Here is a 16,307-nt window from a genome sequence, read left to right as displayed (position 1 = left end):
CATCCATCTCCAGCATAGTGCTTCAGCTTTTATGTCAAGGTCATTGATAACCATTAACAATCGTTCTTTCTCTTTTCTATATGCACCACTATTGTTCCTAGCCCATCCTCGCAAGAATTGTCTAAGATGTCTAATCTTATACTGCCATCGATCAATAGGTGACTCGCCCCTGTGTTCCTTCACCCATTCCCTTGTGATTAACTCAAGGAAATCCTCTCTCTCGAACCACGCCGTTTCAAAACAGAAAAGATTCTTGTTCCCATGGTGAGCCGCCTCACCAGAGTCTACAAGAAGGGGTGTATGATCAGATATTCCCCTCTGTAACGCCTGCACCGTCACTAGAGGGAATTTTTGTTCCCACTCTATACTTGTGAGGACTCTATCAAGTTTTTCATAAGTCGGATTTGGAAGAGTATTAGCCCAAGTAAATTGCCTCCCCGTGAGATCAATCTCTCGCAAGTCTAGGCTTTCAAAGATCGCATTAAACATGAAAGACCATCGGCCATCAAAATTGTCATTATTTTTCTCTTCTCGTCTTCTAATAATGTTAAAGTCTCCACCAACGAGAATAGGTAAACTATCATCCCCACAAATCCTTACTAAATCTGCGAGGAAGTCCAGTTTTAGCTCTGGCTGCGCCGCCCCATACACAGCTACTAAAGCCCACCTGAACCCGTCAGCTTTCGACCGCACATGGAACTTAACTGCAAACTCCCCCCAGAATACATCTAGTACCTCCAGGGACTCACAGTTGACGCCGAGGAGTATCCCGCCAGATCTTCCCCGAGGTGGCAGACAATGCCAATCAAAGTCAAGACCACCTGAGATAGTTCCAAGAAATTGCGAAGTGAAATTATCCCTACCAGTCTCAAGTAACGCAATAAAATCAAGTTTGTATTCCCGAGAAGCATCCGCCAAAAACATATGCTTAGCCAAGTCCCTAAGACCTCTGCTACTCCAAAAAATGCCTCTCATGAATCGTCATGGAATTTCTTCTTAAACTTAAGCCTAGCACTTCGACGTATGGCAGAAAGGCCATATACCTTTTTTTGCCGTTTACGCTTTGGTGCCTGAGGGAGGATCATACAGTCCGCAAGACTAGTATCCTCACCGAGATCTATAGGTGAAGATAGAGTGGCCGCATGCCCCTCCTCTTCCAAAGTTTCCTCATGCAGAAGGTTCGCAGGAACCAGGTCCTCGCATAAACCCTCCAACTCACACATACCCAACTCATTAATCTCTCTTTCTTGCATTGATTTTACAGACGCTAAATTTTTAAGCATATCCATTGCTCTATCTGTCTCTAAATCAAGAAGTTCATTGATAGAAGTAACTATTTCACGATTGTTATTACCTAACGAAATACCCAGATTATCCGCCTTATGCATAATATCATTTTCAGAAAAGTGTAAAACTGAATAACTGGTACTTACTGTATCTGGACAATCTTTCACTGGGTACTTTGTAAAGACACGCTGCAAGATCTTGACAGTAGATTTTCTTCGGATATAGCTGCTTTGTATGGTGTTAATCAGTGTGAAATCTGGGACCTGTTCATATTATTGTTCAGTCGTGTGTGCATATACATGCCTTGCTCTGTTCTCCCTTCTTCATCTGCGAGTGACTAATTTGATCAGGCTAATTAGTTTACTGTTTGCAAAGGCACTTGAGCATTTTCTTCTCTAGGTTCAGCAGTATGATGTGGGGTGTTTGCTTCCCTGACACGGTTCAGCAGTATTGATCTGCTCTTGATAGCAAAATCTCAATAATATTATTCTCTACTTGTGTTGGAACAAATTAAAGGTTGTGATCTGAAAATGCATATGGTGAACTTGCTTGACATGGAAAAACCATGTACTAGAATATTACTCTGATCTTGACCACGACTTACTCTTAGTCGTGCTAACTAGTTTTACTAGCCAAGTCATGGAAATTTTTGAACTTGGCAAGGCTTGAAAAATGATTTTTCTTGCAAAAGATCAGGAATGACAGGGGAAATTAACTGGATTAGTTTGAAGCTTCACCCTTAACCAAGCCCATGTACTTGTGATGTTACTTATGGAACGAGCGGTGATGTTTACGATGGCTGACTGCAGTGGATGATTTCACTTTTTCTTTAAATAAAGGGAAATGAAACTTATATATATCAACGTTTCTTAGCTTTTGCACAGCTGTATAGATAGATAGGCAACCCTGGTCAGATACATCTCTGTAACTGTCTGAACACCTCATGTGGATATTTTTCCTGAACCTATGAGTCGAACTGCATCTTATTCCCTTGGCGAGATGCAGGATCGGAGATGCGGCATGCTGATAGTATATGATCTGTCATGTGTTCAGTCCTGTGTCTATTTCTTGATATACTCACTCATAATTGTTCGGTCTTGTGTCTATTTCTTAGTATAGTATATAATCAATGAGCCTGCAGTGCAGGTGATGGTTTTGACTTCAGGGAAGAGAAGCGGCAGAGGCAAAAGAAAGCTATCTGCAGCACACAGAGAAGGTAGCAGTTGAAGAGAGGCAAACAGAGAATAAATGTGAAAAGTGGATGTTATTCCAGGAAGTGGTTGTTCTGCGGCATCATGAAGATATGTTGTGCGGCATCATGCCGATATGATTTATCGATGTGGTTGGTTGTAATAACAGATTCTGCATCAGTTTTCTTTTCTGGCTCCCCTGAACATATATGTTCAGAGTCGTTGGTTGTTGAGCTACTGTCAGGGGCAAGTGTTGATTCATATGTTGAGAGTAGCAGTCGTAAAGAAATCACTGCAGCAATTAACTGTAGCTGTTCTAATTCAGTTTCTGTTTACTTCGGAAATGGGGTTGGTTGTGCATGCTGAAACCTGCTACTTCCAAATCCGGGATGGAACTAGTCTCAAACCTGGCACCTGTTCTTCATATAGTATATTGTGTGTGTGTGTGTGTGTGTGTGTGTGTGTGTGTGTGTGTGTGTGTGTGTGTGTTTTGTTTGTTTGGAAGTTCATGCAGTATATATGTACGTCTCTCTCTGAAACTCTTTTACTATTTGCAGTTTGCGCAGCACCGTGAATCCAGTGATGTTTTTTGCCTTTGCTGAGAATGGATGCCAGTTGCCAGCCCGTCAGAGTCCGAGACTGCAGTCCGCAAGTATGGTTTTTCGTTGAGCCTGATGCTGAGGAAAGATGCAAGGCACTGTTTGAACTCCACATTCCTCTTAAACTACAGTACCTTTCATGCCGACCCAGCAGGCGTACATGCCGTCCAGCCATGTCACGAGTCATGACGACGCAGACGAGCGATCCAGGACGGCGGCGCCTACTTGATCGGCAACACATTGCTGGACGCCATGTTGTACTGCTGTGACCCTGACCTGGCTCTGAAATAATGCTGGAGAGGAGAGGACGCGGAATTCGCATTTTGGCTAGCCAAGAGTGCGGCGGCCGTGTGTCGCATGCCCGGCGAAACCATTGATGCGTGGGTGCCCGATGGACGATGGTATATAAGTACATGGCATAGGTCCAACACCTTCTTGGCTGGTCGATCGCATTGTGAAGCGCCCGACACGCTGCTTGTTGCTGCTGATCGAGCGAGTCAGAGAGAGAGATAGGTAGTGGAAGAAGATGAACTCGCGAGAGCTTTGTGCTGCCACAACGCGCAGCGTTTTCTGTTCTGTTATTCCTTCTCTTATGCATCGTACAGGACTCCACTAACCACCTCCCGGCCTAGCTGCTGCGATCCGCAAGTGTCGCTCCATCCAGCGACTAGATCGATCAGAGACCAAGAGCGGGAGGTGGGAGTATCCTACGGAGAGGCGCAGCTCTCCACTACGTGCATGTCTATGCATGCATTATTACAGAACAAAGAAAGAAAACAATACTATATGCATGAGATTATCTAGGCTAACACTGCTGATGAAGCCGTTGGCGGCGTTCCATCCATTCCAGCCACGCCGTCTTGCGTGCCTATGCCGGCGTTGGAGCAACCAACGCCATTTCCACCAGACCACCAGCTGCTGTTCTCGCCGCGCGTCCCGCGGCTACATGGAGAGCAGGAGCAGGCAGGCACACTTTGTTAAGATAAGACCCCAAATATCACACTCGAACCGCCCCTAATGTCCATTTGGTCCTGGATCGCCGTGGCCGTGCGTCGCGTGCCCCGGCGAAACCATGGATGCGCCGGTGCGCGCATGACATCCGGTTGCGCCCATGGTGTCCAACACCTTCTGTACGCCGGTGGACCTGTCTACACCGACCCATGGAAATGGAACAATCGCGCGTCCGGGGCCACAGGGGGAGTACTCAGCACCGGAGCCTTGGCTGGCCACCTCCTTCTCCCCATCATCTTCAGTTGACTCAACTTGTGCTTCAGGTTCAGTTTCAGAAGCAACAGCAGTAATATGGGTTGTAACACACTTTCCCGTATGTACACGACACGCCCCGGATGACGGAGTGGCCACCTTTATAGATGTGATTTTTGTGAAACAAGCCAGTGAAAATTGAAATGTGGGTTCTAAAAATGATAACAATATGAAATTGAAATGTCAATTTCTGTACATATTATTTGAAAATGTTTACCAACATATTTCAAAAGAGTAAAATATATTATTAAAAAAATGTGGAATTAAAATTGATGTGATTTTTGTGAAGCATGGCAGTGGAAATTGAAATGTGGGTTCTGAAAACGAAAATATGAAACTAAAATATCAATTTCTGTACATATTATTTAAAAATGTTTAACAGTATATTTCAAAAGGGTAAAATATATTATTAAAAAATGTGAATTAAATTAGAATTGATTTTTGTGAAATACGGTTCATGAATTTTGAAACCCGATTTAAATGTATCCAAAAACAGTCTTGTTTTAAAGGTCTTTGCGTCAGGAGTTCAAACATGTTTTTAAATAAAAAGTTTTGGTTTAAGAGATATGAATGATTTTAAGTTAGCAAAGATGAAGTAAGTGGATGAATTAGTTTGGGAGAGAGAAGAGAGAGAATGGGCAGCACATGCATGTACCATCGGACTAAAAGCTGTTTTTTATGTGAACCATGTACCGCATTTGCAGGTGTATTTTGGAAACAAAATAATTCTCTTTTCTATAATGAACAATGCCACACGAATTTTGGGAAGGAAGCCAGTGGCTATGGATCTGTAGGTACCTAGCGTTACCGTGCAATTTTCTGTTTCCGTATCTTTGATCTGTTTCCTTTTACCCTTTCTTGATGTGGAATCCCTTTAATTAGTTTGTATTTGCATTTCTTTGTGTAAGGTGAAGTTTGTTTGTGCAGCAAAGTATTGGTTTTTGCTGACAACTGCAGTTTATAGATACTATTATGCATCTAAAGAGGAGGGGTGAAGGGGATGTTGATGCGAAAAAGGAATCTGCAGTTGAAACTAAGAGCAACTCTAACAGATGCCGTATATTCCCGTCCTGCAATAACAGTTTGCGGCTCTCCCTAAAACGGATTTGCGGCACCGCACAGCGTCGGGCGGAACAATGCCGCAAATCCGTACCACAAATTCTGTTCCGACGGATCTCGTGCGGCACTGCAATTAGATAGGAAAAAAATGTAAAATCATGATTTAAAACAATGTAATTTAAACCAAACAACAATATAAATCAAACTTATTAATGTTTTAACATCATACAATACAATAGTTATTTTAGTTACAACAATATCTGAATAATTAACAAAATAACAAAATGATGTTCTTCCATCCCGCGGAAAGTGCAGAGTCATACTGCGGAAATACTGCACAATTTTTTTTCTCTGTGTGTTGTTGCTTGTCACGCTTGCCGCTCAAGGTGTATGGCCAAATTTACTTTTACCCAGCCTATGGCAACTTCTGAAGCTGAAGATCTAGCTAGGTAGTCTAGTCTCTGTCTCCTTTAGTTTGGGTCTTCACCTGACCCTGATCGCCATGAACACTAGCTATGCCACCTCCATGGAAGATGCGCGGAAGGAGACCGGTACCTATGCCCGTTCGTGATCTGCAAATATACATGCATGATCTATATCTGCGTCGTGGCCTGCATGTGGTCGACAACACGGGTTAGCTTTTGTGCATTTTAATCAGCAAACCAACGTGGCTTTAGTAGGTATTGACCAGAGACATAGGTACGAGATTACAAACCTTGAAACGCCAACAAACACGCTAGCATGCCTGCATGTGAGCCAAACAGCTTTTGAGAATTTTAATCATCGACAAACGTTGTTGTGTGACAATCAAACGCCAACAAACACCGTGTGACCTCCACCAAAGACGCGCTTGATGATTAGTTTTACACAAAAGCTGACCACAACACATGCAAGAGCATGTTAGCGCGTTTGTTGCTGTTATCAAGACTAAATCTAGTGACGAGTCTTGCCCTGCAAGGTGTGTTTTTTTTTACTACTCTCTCCGTCCCAAAATTCGTGTCTTAAATTTGTCTAGATACGGATGTACCTAATACTAAAATATGATTTGATACATTCGTATTTAGACAAATCTAAGACAAGAATTTTGGAACGGAGGGAGTACTGATTAACATTCACACAGAAGCTAGGCCCCGGTTGCCGAGCGTATGTTACCTTTGGCCTAATATTCAATTTTCAGATGCTCGCGCGCATTAGCCAACTAGCTCATGTCGTGCAACTATCCTACGCCCTGGTTCATTGCTAGCAGCTAGCTACCTTGTTTTAATCAAGTTTAGCGCAAGTAGTGGTAGTCTTTTAACCTGTGTAAGATTTTAAACTAATCACTTTGCAGCAGAGGCCTGCCCATGGCCAGGCTTGAAAGTACTCGGGACACACGCACATGCTTGCACACACGCCCCAATGAGGCTCCAGTAAATAGCTTAATGCATGTCTTGGCGTGGATCTATATACATGCTGCCTTCCTTCCACTCTTCACACCAACTCTGCCTTCCTTTCACTCTTCACACCCTACTGTTGCTTCAACTAGGTAGCCACACAACCAAGAGATCGAGCACGCTAAGCTTGAGCATGGCCAGCGGAATCGTGACAGTGGCGAGCGGGGTGATGAACCCCCTCATCGGCAAGCTCACCACACTCATGGGCGACGAGTTCAAAAAGTTCAAAGGGCTCAAGAAGCAGGCGTCCTTCCTCCAGAAGGAACTCAGCGCCATGAACGCTGCCCTGCACAAGCTGGAGCTCATTGATGAGATCGATCCAACTGTCAAGGACTGAAGAGATGATGTCAGGGAGATGGCATATGACATGGACAATTGCATCGATGACTTCATCCGCCAATCTCGAGCTGAAGATGCCAAGGTTGGCTTCATCAAGAACGTTGCACGGCGCATCAAGAAGTTGCGACAACGTCTTCAGATAGCCCACCAGATGGAAGAGCTCAAGACTCTTGCCTTCGAGGCAAATGATCGACGCCAAAGGTATAAGATTGATGATTGGAAGCCTGCCTCTAGCTCTGTTTTTGTTGACCCTCGTTTGCAAGCGCTGTACCAGGAGGCAGATACTCTAGTGGGCATTGATGGCCCAAGAGAGGAGATTGTCATTCGGTTGATGGATACTCAGAAGAAAATCAAGGTGGTTTCCATTGTGGGATCCGGTGGTCTTGGTAAAACTACACTTGCCAAACAAGTGTATGACAAGATTGGCTCGCAATTTGATTGCAAGGCATTTTTTTCAGTTTCACAGAGGCCTGATATGACTGAACTACTCAACCATTTAAAATTGAAACTTAGGATGGAGGAGATTGATTCAACTAGAGTTTGCAAGGTTGAAGACATCATTGAAGAGTTAAGGGAACATCTGAAGGAGAATAGGTATGTACTACTTATCGCAGGTAGTCAATTACATGGGCTACTTGTGTTAAATTTCAGCTGAGTAATTTATTTGCTTATATCTGGTACTGATTTTTGACAATTTAAGTTGCACAGTTGATGTTTGGTTCTTTGTGTGGTTATAAAGCATATTGAAAACCAGAATGAAAATAGTAAAAAAAATAGATCTTTAGATAAATTGGTTGAAGTATGGGTATATTTTCCATCCAGTGTCATAATTGCCAAGGTACTAGAAACATGTTATGTACTTACCTTAGTAAGAAGAGAACTTCTAAACATAAATAATCTTGAATGCCGTCGTGATCCATATGTGCTAAAGCAGTCTGAAGTTTTGATATAATTTTTACATTTAGGGTTAAACATACCCGTCTATTCCCTCTTTGTTGGTGAAAATAGTTAATCTAAAGATAAATTTAAGAGGCCACATTCACACACACAATACATAATTCTGTCCATGAATGCGAGATATGTGATGTCTTCGTTTTAAGGCCATTGTTATAGACATAGATAATTACAAATAAGCAAATGTAGACAAATAAAATCATAGGAAAGCTTGATCGAAGTTTTGATGACATTGTCCATCTACTGTAAAATTTGCTACATATATTAGAAAACTTTTTGGTACTCATTAATGCCTTAAGTAAAGAGAGTTCTTTTGAATAAAATCTCTAGAATGTCTATGTGACCCTTTTGTGCTAAATAGCTATGTACTCCATCTGTCCGAAAAAACTTGCCCCACAAATGGATGAATCTAGCACCAAGTTAGTCCTAGATACATCCATTTGAGCGACAAGCTTGGGGCAAGCTTTTTCGGACGGATGGAGCATTTTTTATATAGCTTTTGCATTCATTATTATCATTCATAGGTTCTCATAAAATTCTCTATATTCCTCTGGTAACATAATTTTTGCTAGAACATATTTTTTCAAAAGTTTGATGCTTTCGTCTACAATTTAACAAGATCAAACAATAATGGAATTAATCTCTATAAGCAATTGAACAGGTATCTTATTGTTGTTGACGATGTGTGGGATCAATCAACGTGGAATACTATTAAGTGTGCTTTTCCGGAAGCTAGTAATGGAAGTAGAGTTATAGTTACAACAAGAATGGAAGGTGTGGCAGGTGTAGTGTGTCAGAACGATTATGAGGGCATGTACAAATTGAAACCACTCAGCGAAAAAAACTCAAGAAAATTACTGGTGAATAGAGTATTTGGGTCCGAATATGTTTGTCCACCCGAACTTAAAGAAGTTATGGATGATATTTTGAGGAAGTGTCATGGATTGCCACTTGCAGTTATCACGATAGCTAGCCTGTTAGCTAGTGAGGAAAGATCAAGGAAGGGCTAGGACAGTATAAGGGATTCTTTGGTTGCACAGTCTGCCACACATCCCACCTTGGAAGAGATGAAGAGTATATTGAACCTTAGCTACATGCATCTTCCTGCTCACTTGCGGCCGTGTTTTTTATTCCTTGGAATGTACTCTGAGGACTGCGAGATCTTAATGGATGATCTAGTTCGGCAATGGATTGTTGAAGGCTTTGTCATTAGTTTGCATGTGCAAGATCTCGAGAAGATTGGGAGGAGTTATTTCAATGAGCTTATCAATAGAAGCCTGATTCAGCCTTGTAAAGTAGAATTTGGAGAGGTCTTGTCTTGCAGAGTACATGATATGATGCTAGATCTGATCCTAAGCAAGTGTGAGAAGGATAACTTTTTAACTGTGGCATACAATTATGAAGACATATCAAGCCTGCAAGCCCGCAAATACAAGGTCCGTCGGTTATCTCTGAGTTCCATGATTGGTGGTGCAGCAACCTATGACCCAACTATTGATGTTTGCTTATCACAAGTTCGATCATTTACACTTCTGAGGAACTCCATGCCTCCTCTTTTATTGTTCAAGTATCTTCGAGTGTTTAGAATTGATGAACATTGTGGAGGTGCGGAGACACTTGACCTCACTGGTATTAGCCAGTTGTTTCAGCTAAGGTATTTACATGTTTCAACATGTTTTGTACAGCTCCCTGTTGAACTTCAAGGTCTTGTTCACTTGCAGACGCTAGACATACCTTATGGAAACAAGAGCATTCCCTCGGATATAGCCCATTTGTCCTGCTTGTCCTATCTTAGAATTAGGATGGAAAACGTGTTGCCTGAATGGATAGGGAATATGAAATCATTGCACACTTTGATAATATCTAAGCATGTGTCAGGCAGCAGGGAACCAGAAGTGAATGTGATGAAGGGTATTATGGGTCTCGGTGAACTGACAAATCTAAAGAAATTGATGATTGAAGTGGCGTTTTTGCAAAAGCCGGAACTTGATGCTTTGGCTCGGTCCATTGGAATGCTCCATAACCTCAAATATCTTCAAATCAATGGGTCACGTAATGAAGACAATAACCAGCTAGGCTCATTATGCAATCCTTTTGAACGTATCGAAGAATTTCACAGTCTAATATGGAATTTTCGTAGAGTTCCCATATGGATGGGCGGTCTCCATTGCCTTCGCATCCTTGATTTGTGTGTGGAGGAGACATCAACTGAGGAGGTTCTTCTTGGGGAGCTTCCCTCCCTGGTCGGGCTCAGTTTCCATGTGTCACATATTCCGGATGAAAGGGCTATATTGGGCATGGGACTCTTCCCGGTTCTGGAGTGCTTGTTCTTTTCGTCTCGGGAAGACGTCATGGCTTATCTGGGGTTCGAGGTTGGGGCCATGCCCAACCTACGAACCCTCGCTCTCTCCGGCGGGCAGTGGGCCGGCAGTATACCAGTCGGCATGGAGCACCTGTTACGTCTCGAGAAGATTAGCCTGCCTTCTGCTCTCATCGGCGATGCCATAGCATCTGTGTTGAGGAAAGCCGTATTATTGCACCCAAACCACCCTTCTGTTCAAACGTCAAAATTTAGCAGAATGCCTCATCTGTGATGCAACCATGATGTCTCCGTTCAGGCAGGAGTGCCTTACTGGTGCACACAAACCGCCCTTCGATGGAAACGAGGATATTTGGTACATTTCTTGTGTTGAAAAGCAATTTATATTATTCAGATTGTGTGACTAATCTGATCTACAAAAAATGAACTGCTCAGTAGGCCCTTCAGTTAGTGATGGACATGCAGAGAGTTGGAACCTAATTTGGTACTATGTATTGTAGTGTTAGGCTGTTAGCTACCAGGCTGAATATTATTCCCGCTTATATCATGGTATATGTAGCCCTGCCAGAAGTCCACTTGGTGGATCGCAGGTCTCTTTAAGCGCAACCGGCGCCTCTCTTCTGGGTGATTTTGTACGCAGGCCATGATGACTCAAACGTTTGATATATACCTCTTATTTTTCCCCTTGAGTAACATGTCTCTTGGTTCCCATATATCAGGCTTCTAGCTTCCTAGCTGGCTTCAGTAACTTAGCAATATTCAGAATCTGATGATAGCAGTTAGTCTATCTGGGCTCTGAATATTGGTGATGCTGCCCTCATCGTATCTAGTCAATCTTAGATGGATTGCTTTGTAAACACTTGCTGCATGATCTTGCTGCTGTGTGCGGGCTATGGATAGTCATTGGTTCATTACCTTCTAGATTTGCCAACAATACTTTCGACAATTAATATAAGCTTCCATATAGATAGTTCATGCCTGTGTGTGTCTATAATACATTTACGTTAGTCTGTTCTCTCTAGTTCATATGCGAGGATAGCACCAAGGGTTACACTGTATTGAACATTGCGTGTCATATACTCATATTTGTGGTTTCTCTCGAGCACACACACCCCTTGAAAAAACTCCTAGGAATTTAGGAAACACACACACACACGTACAAGGAGAGCCCCAGGGTCTTTGGGCTGAGGCATTCTTCCTTGTGAGTACAAGCGCTACGTTGTTTTGCCCTGCCCTCTCGGCCTCACTTTTCTTTTCATTGGATGAACTTATATATACACAGGTAGCTAACCATCACGCACCACTGGGCACTGGGCAGCCACATCTGGCCACTAACTCCAAGTCTCTAGGCACTACTAATGCCCACTACCTGCATGCACGCATGCACTCACACCGGCCATCACACTTGACTCGGTCAACACTTGCACATGGACTAACTAACTGATGCACTAACCTTGCTACCAACGACTAAGCTGGTCTTCCTCTCCTAGAATCACTCTAAGCATACGACCCGGCCAAATCATGCATGCAAACACAGCTAGCTGACCGAATCACTCGGTTGGTCCTCATGCACCTTCTTTCGCTCCAGCTCCGGCATGCAGCACCGCATCACACGGTCACCGGCATCTCACCAAGCTGCTGCATCCCACAGCGTCTCGGCGTCTCGCACTAGTAAAAAACAGAGCTTTGGTTCGGGCCTGGCTAGCCCATTAGTCCTGGTTCTTCACGAACCGGGACCCATGGGGGCATTAGACCCTGTTCATGAGCCCAGGGGGCCGGCCGGGCCGGGCCTCATGGGCATTGGTCCCGATTCATCTGGACCCATTTGTCCCGGTTCTAGACACGAACCGGGACTAATGGGCCGCGCTTCTGGCGTACAGCCATTGGTACCGGTTCATGGCTTGAACCGGGACAGAATGCTGGGATTTAGTCTCGGTTTCTACCACGAATCGGGACAAATGAGTTGCCTATATATATCCCATCGGCACAGCAGAGCACTCCACAGTGCTCTGTTTTTTCTGGCCGGCGAGGGGAGAGCATTCGGGTGCTCTAGCTCACCTCCTATGCACATGAGGTGTTCGATGAAATGTCCGAGCCACACTAGTTAATCTTTCTCCTCTCGAAACTCGACCTCCGAGCTCCATTTTCCCCGAGATTTGTCTAGGTTTAGCGGTCCATCCCGTCCCATCCCCGTCTTCACCGCCGTCGATCACCTGCGCCGATCTCGTCGCCGGCACCACCGTGGTGAGCCTCTTGTTCTTATCTTCTTTCTGAAAGAAAAAAAAATCTTACTTCAGATAGATACTTGTCCAATTTTCTTACTTTTATTATTCCTTGTTATTATATAGTGCGATGGTTTTGGTATCCGCCCCCATCGTCCCTCGTCCTGTCTACGATTCGGATGTAGTATATATTATCTTTTGTTAACTATTTGGTTCATTTATTGTTTATGACAATTATGCCGACCAAGTGACATAGATTTTATTTATCTAGGAGGTGGTTGAACCGGAAATTCCAACCGACCCTATTGTCGAGAGGTTAAATTTAGTTGAAGAAGAAAACAATTACTTGAAGGAAAAAATAAAAAAATTGAGGAGGAGAAGATGATATTGCAGTTGCATGTTGCGGATGTCGTCGATGATCACAAGATCAAGATGGATGCAATGCGGTTGAAGATTAGAAAGATTAGAAAATATGCCATTCATACCAAGGCTTGGTATCATTATGCAGTTGGATCAGTTGTTACCTTGGTTGCGATTATGATCGCATCTGTTGTTGCATTGAAATATTTTACATAATTTCAATGTATGGTTTAATTAGATGCTCTGGAGAGCTATATGTTGTTCAGTGAGAACTATGTATGTACTTTGGTTTTAATGTGATGATGAACTTCTATTAATTTGATCACTTATCTATTCATGAGAGGGTTGAAAATAGATGATGTGGCTTTGAACTTCAAAAGAGATTGTCCGTTTTGTACACAAAGTGCATCCAGTTTTTGCCGTAACCCTTTCTACTTTATTGCACATGCTATGTGGGTGAAATGATGATACCATGCCAACTTTCAACCTTTTCAGAGTTAATTTCAAATGTTTTTCAATTTCATGGTCTTATAGCTCAAAATAATCAGTAAATGCATGACAAATAACAAATAAAGTCGGAAAGGGTTAAAAATTGATGATGTGGCTTTGAATGGTGCATTTTGAACACAGAAAAACTATGGAGTTCAAATAAGTTCAAAAAATGAAATCCCTTTGTAACAGACGAGTTTCCGTATGAAACCGTGATACTTCGAAAGATATTGTCTGTTTTGTACACGAAGTGCATCCATTTTTTGTCGTAACCCTCTATACTTTCTTGCACATGCTATCTGGGTGAAATGATGATACCTTGCCAACTTTCAACATTTTCAGAGTTCATTTCAAATGCTTTTCAATTTCATGGTCTTATAGCTGAAAATAATCGGTAAATGCATGAAAAATAACAAATTAAGTCAGAAAGGGTTGAAAATTGATGATGTGGCTTTGAATGGTGCATTTTGAACAAAGAAAACTATGGAGTTCAAATAAGTTCAAAAAATGAAATCCCTTTGTAACAGACGAGTTTCGGTATGAAACCCTGATACTTCGAAAGAGATTGTCCATTTTGTACACGAAGTGCATCCAATTATTGCCGTAACCCTCTCTAATTTCTTGCACATGCTATGTGGATGAAATGATGATACCATGACAACTTTCAACCTTTTCAGAGTTCATTTCAAATGCTTTTCAATTTCATGGTCTTATAGCTCAAAATAATCAGTAAATGCATGAAAAATAACAAATGAAGTCAGAAAGGGTTGAAAATTGATGATGTGGCTTTGAATGGTGCATTTTGAACACAGAAAAACTATGGAGTTCAAATAAGTTCAAAAAAATGAAATCCCTTTGTAACAGACGAGTTTCCGTATGAAACCCTGATACTTCGAAAGAGATTGTCCGTTTTGTACACGAAGTGCATCCAGTTATTGTCGTAATCCTCTCTACTTTTTTGCACATGCTATGTGGATGAAATGATGATTCCATGACAACTTTCAACCTTTTCAGAGTTCATTTCAAATGCTTTTCAATTTCATGGTCTTATAGCTCAAAATAATCAGTAAATGCATGAAAAATAACAAATGAAGTCAGAAAGGGTTGAAAATTGATGATGTGGCTTTGAATGGTGCATTTTGAACACAGAAAAACTATGGCATTCAAATAAGTTCAAAAAAATGAAATCCCTTTGTAACAGACGAGTTTCCGTACGAAACCCTGATACTTCGAAAGAGATTGTCCGTTTTGCACACGAAGTGCATCCAGTTTTTGCCGTAAGCCTCTGTACTTTCTTGCACATGCTATGTGGGTGAAATGATGATACCATGCCAACTTGGAACCTTTTCAGAATTCATTTCAAATGGTTTTCAATTTCATGGTCTTATAGCTCAAAATAATGAGTAAATGCATGAAAAATAACAAATGAAGTGAGAAAGGGTTGAAAATTGATGATGTGGCTTTGAATGGTGCATTTTAAACACGGAAAAACTATGGAGTTCAAATAAGTTCAAAAAAAATGAAATCCCTTTGTAACAAACGAGTTCCGTATGAAACCCTAATACTTTGAAAGAGATTGTCCATTTTGTACACGAAGTGCATCCAGTTTTTGCCGTAACCCTCTCTACTTTCTTGCACATGCTATGTGGGTGAAATGATGATACCATGCCAACTTTCAACTTTTTCAGAGTTCATTTCAAATGCTTTTCAATTTCATGGTCTTATAGCTCAAAATAATCAGTAAATGCATGAAAAATAACAAATGAAGTCAGAAAGGATTGAAAATTGATGATGTGGCTTTGGATGGTGCATTTTGAACACAAAAAAACTATGGAGTTCAAATAAGTTCAAAAAATTAAATCCCTTTGTAACAGACGAGTTTCCGTATGAAATCCCTTTGTTTCAGAGTTCATAAATAACTTTTTTGTTACAAACTTTAATAGCAAAAAGAATTATCATAAAATAAAATAAATAAGTAATTTGAAACAAAACAATATAAACTTTTAAAAAAATATAAGTAAAAACAAAACAAAATAAAATAAAATAAACTTTAATAACATAAATAAAATTTATGAAACTAAAATTATTAAAGTATTTTTTGTTAAAAACATTATAAGCAACCTCTAGTATTATTGAAACTAAAATTATATAAAATTTATGCAACTAAAATTATCAAAGTATTTTCTGTTCAAAATCATTAAAAGCAAAAAGAATTTTCATAAAGAACTTTTTTTGTTAGAAACTTTAATAGCAAATAGAATTATCATAAAATAAAATAAATAAGTAATTATAAACAAAATAAAATAAAATAAATAATTATTTCGTTGTAAGTAGAAACAAAACAAAATAAATAAAGCAAAAAAGAAAACAAAAAACTGGGAAAAATAAAAAAATTGCCACCTACTGGGCCACCACGCCCTAAATACGACTAGAAACCCTATTGGGTCAGGATTCAGGCCCGCAGACGGCCCAGCAGGCCCACAAGCAGAGACACAAGTTTAGCTAGTAGGCCTGCAATAGTGAGGAGTTCAAATGGGTGGGTAGAGTCGCGCTTATAAACAGGTGCGACCCCTCTTCAGCTAGCGAGGTGGGACTAAACTTTGGCCGCGACGTAGGCAGCACAGGGCCCTTGGTCCCGGTTGGGGGCACCAACCGGGACTAAAGGGGTGCATTGGTACCGGTTCGTGGCACCAACCGGTACCAATGCCCCCCCCCTTTAGTCCCGGTTGGTGCCACCAACAAGGCCAAAGGCCTCTGCTTCCCGCCCTTTGGGCTGCTGAAAAGTGACCTTT

General features: G+C 41.6%; 1 pseudogene; it reads left to right on the top strand.

The window, feature by feature from the left end:
• The first annotated feature begins 6,964 nt into the window (after positions 1–6,964).
• LOC119351012 lies at positions 6,965–10,718 on the top strand (annotated as a pseudogene).
• Positions 10,719–16,307: the final 5,589 nt, after the last annotated feature.

The sequence above is a fragment of the Triticum dicoccoides genome, chromosome 1B (assembly GCF_002162155.2).
Source record: "Triticum dicoccoides isolate Atlit2015 ecotype Zavitan chromosome 1B, WEW_v2.0, whole genome shotgun sequence".
In the NCBI taxonomy this organism is placed as follows: Eukaryota; Viridiplantae; Streptophyta; class Magnoliopsida; order Poales; family Poaceae; genus Triticum; species Triticum dicoccoides.
This window is presented reverse-complemented; position numbering and strand designations above follow the sequence as displayed.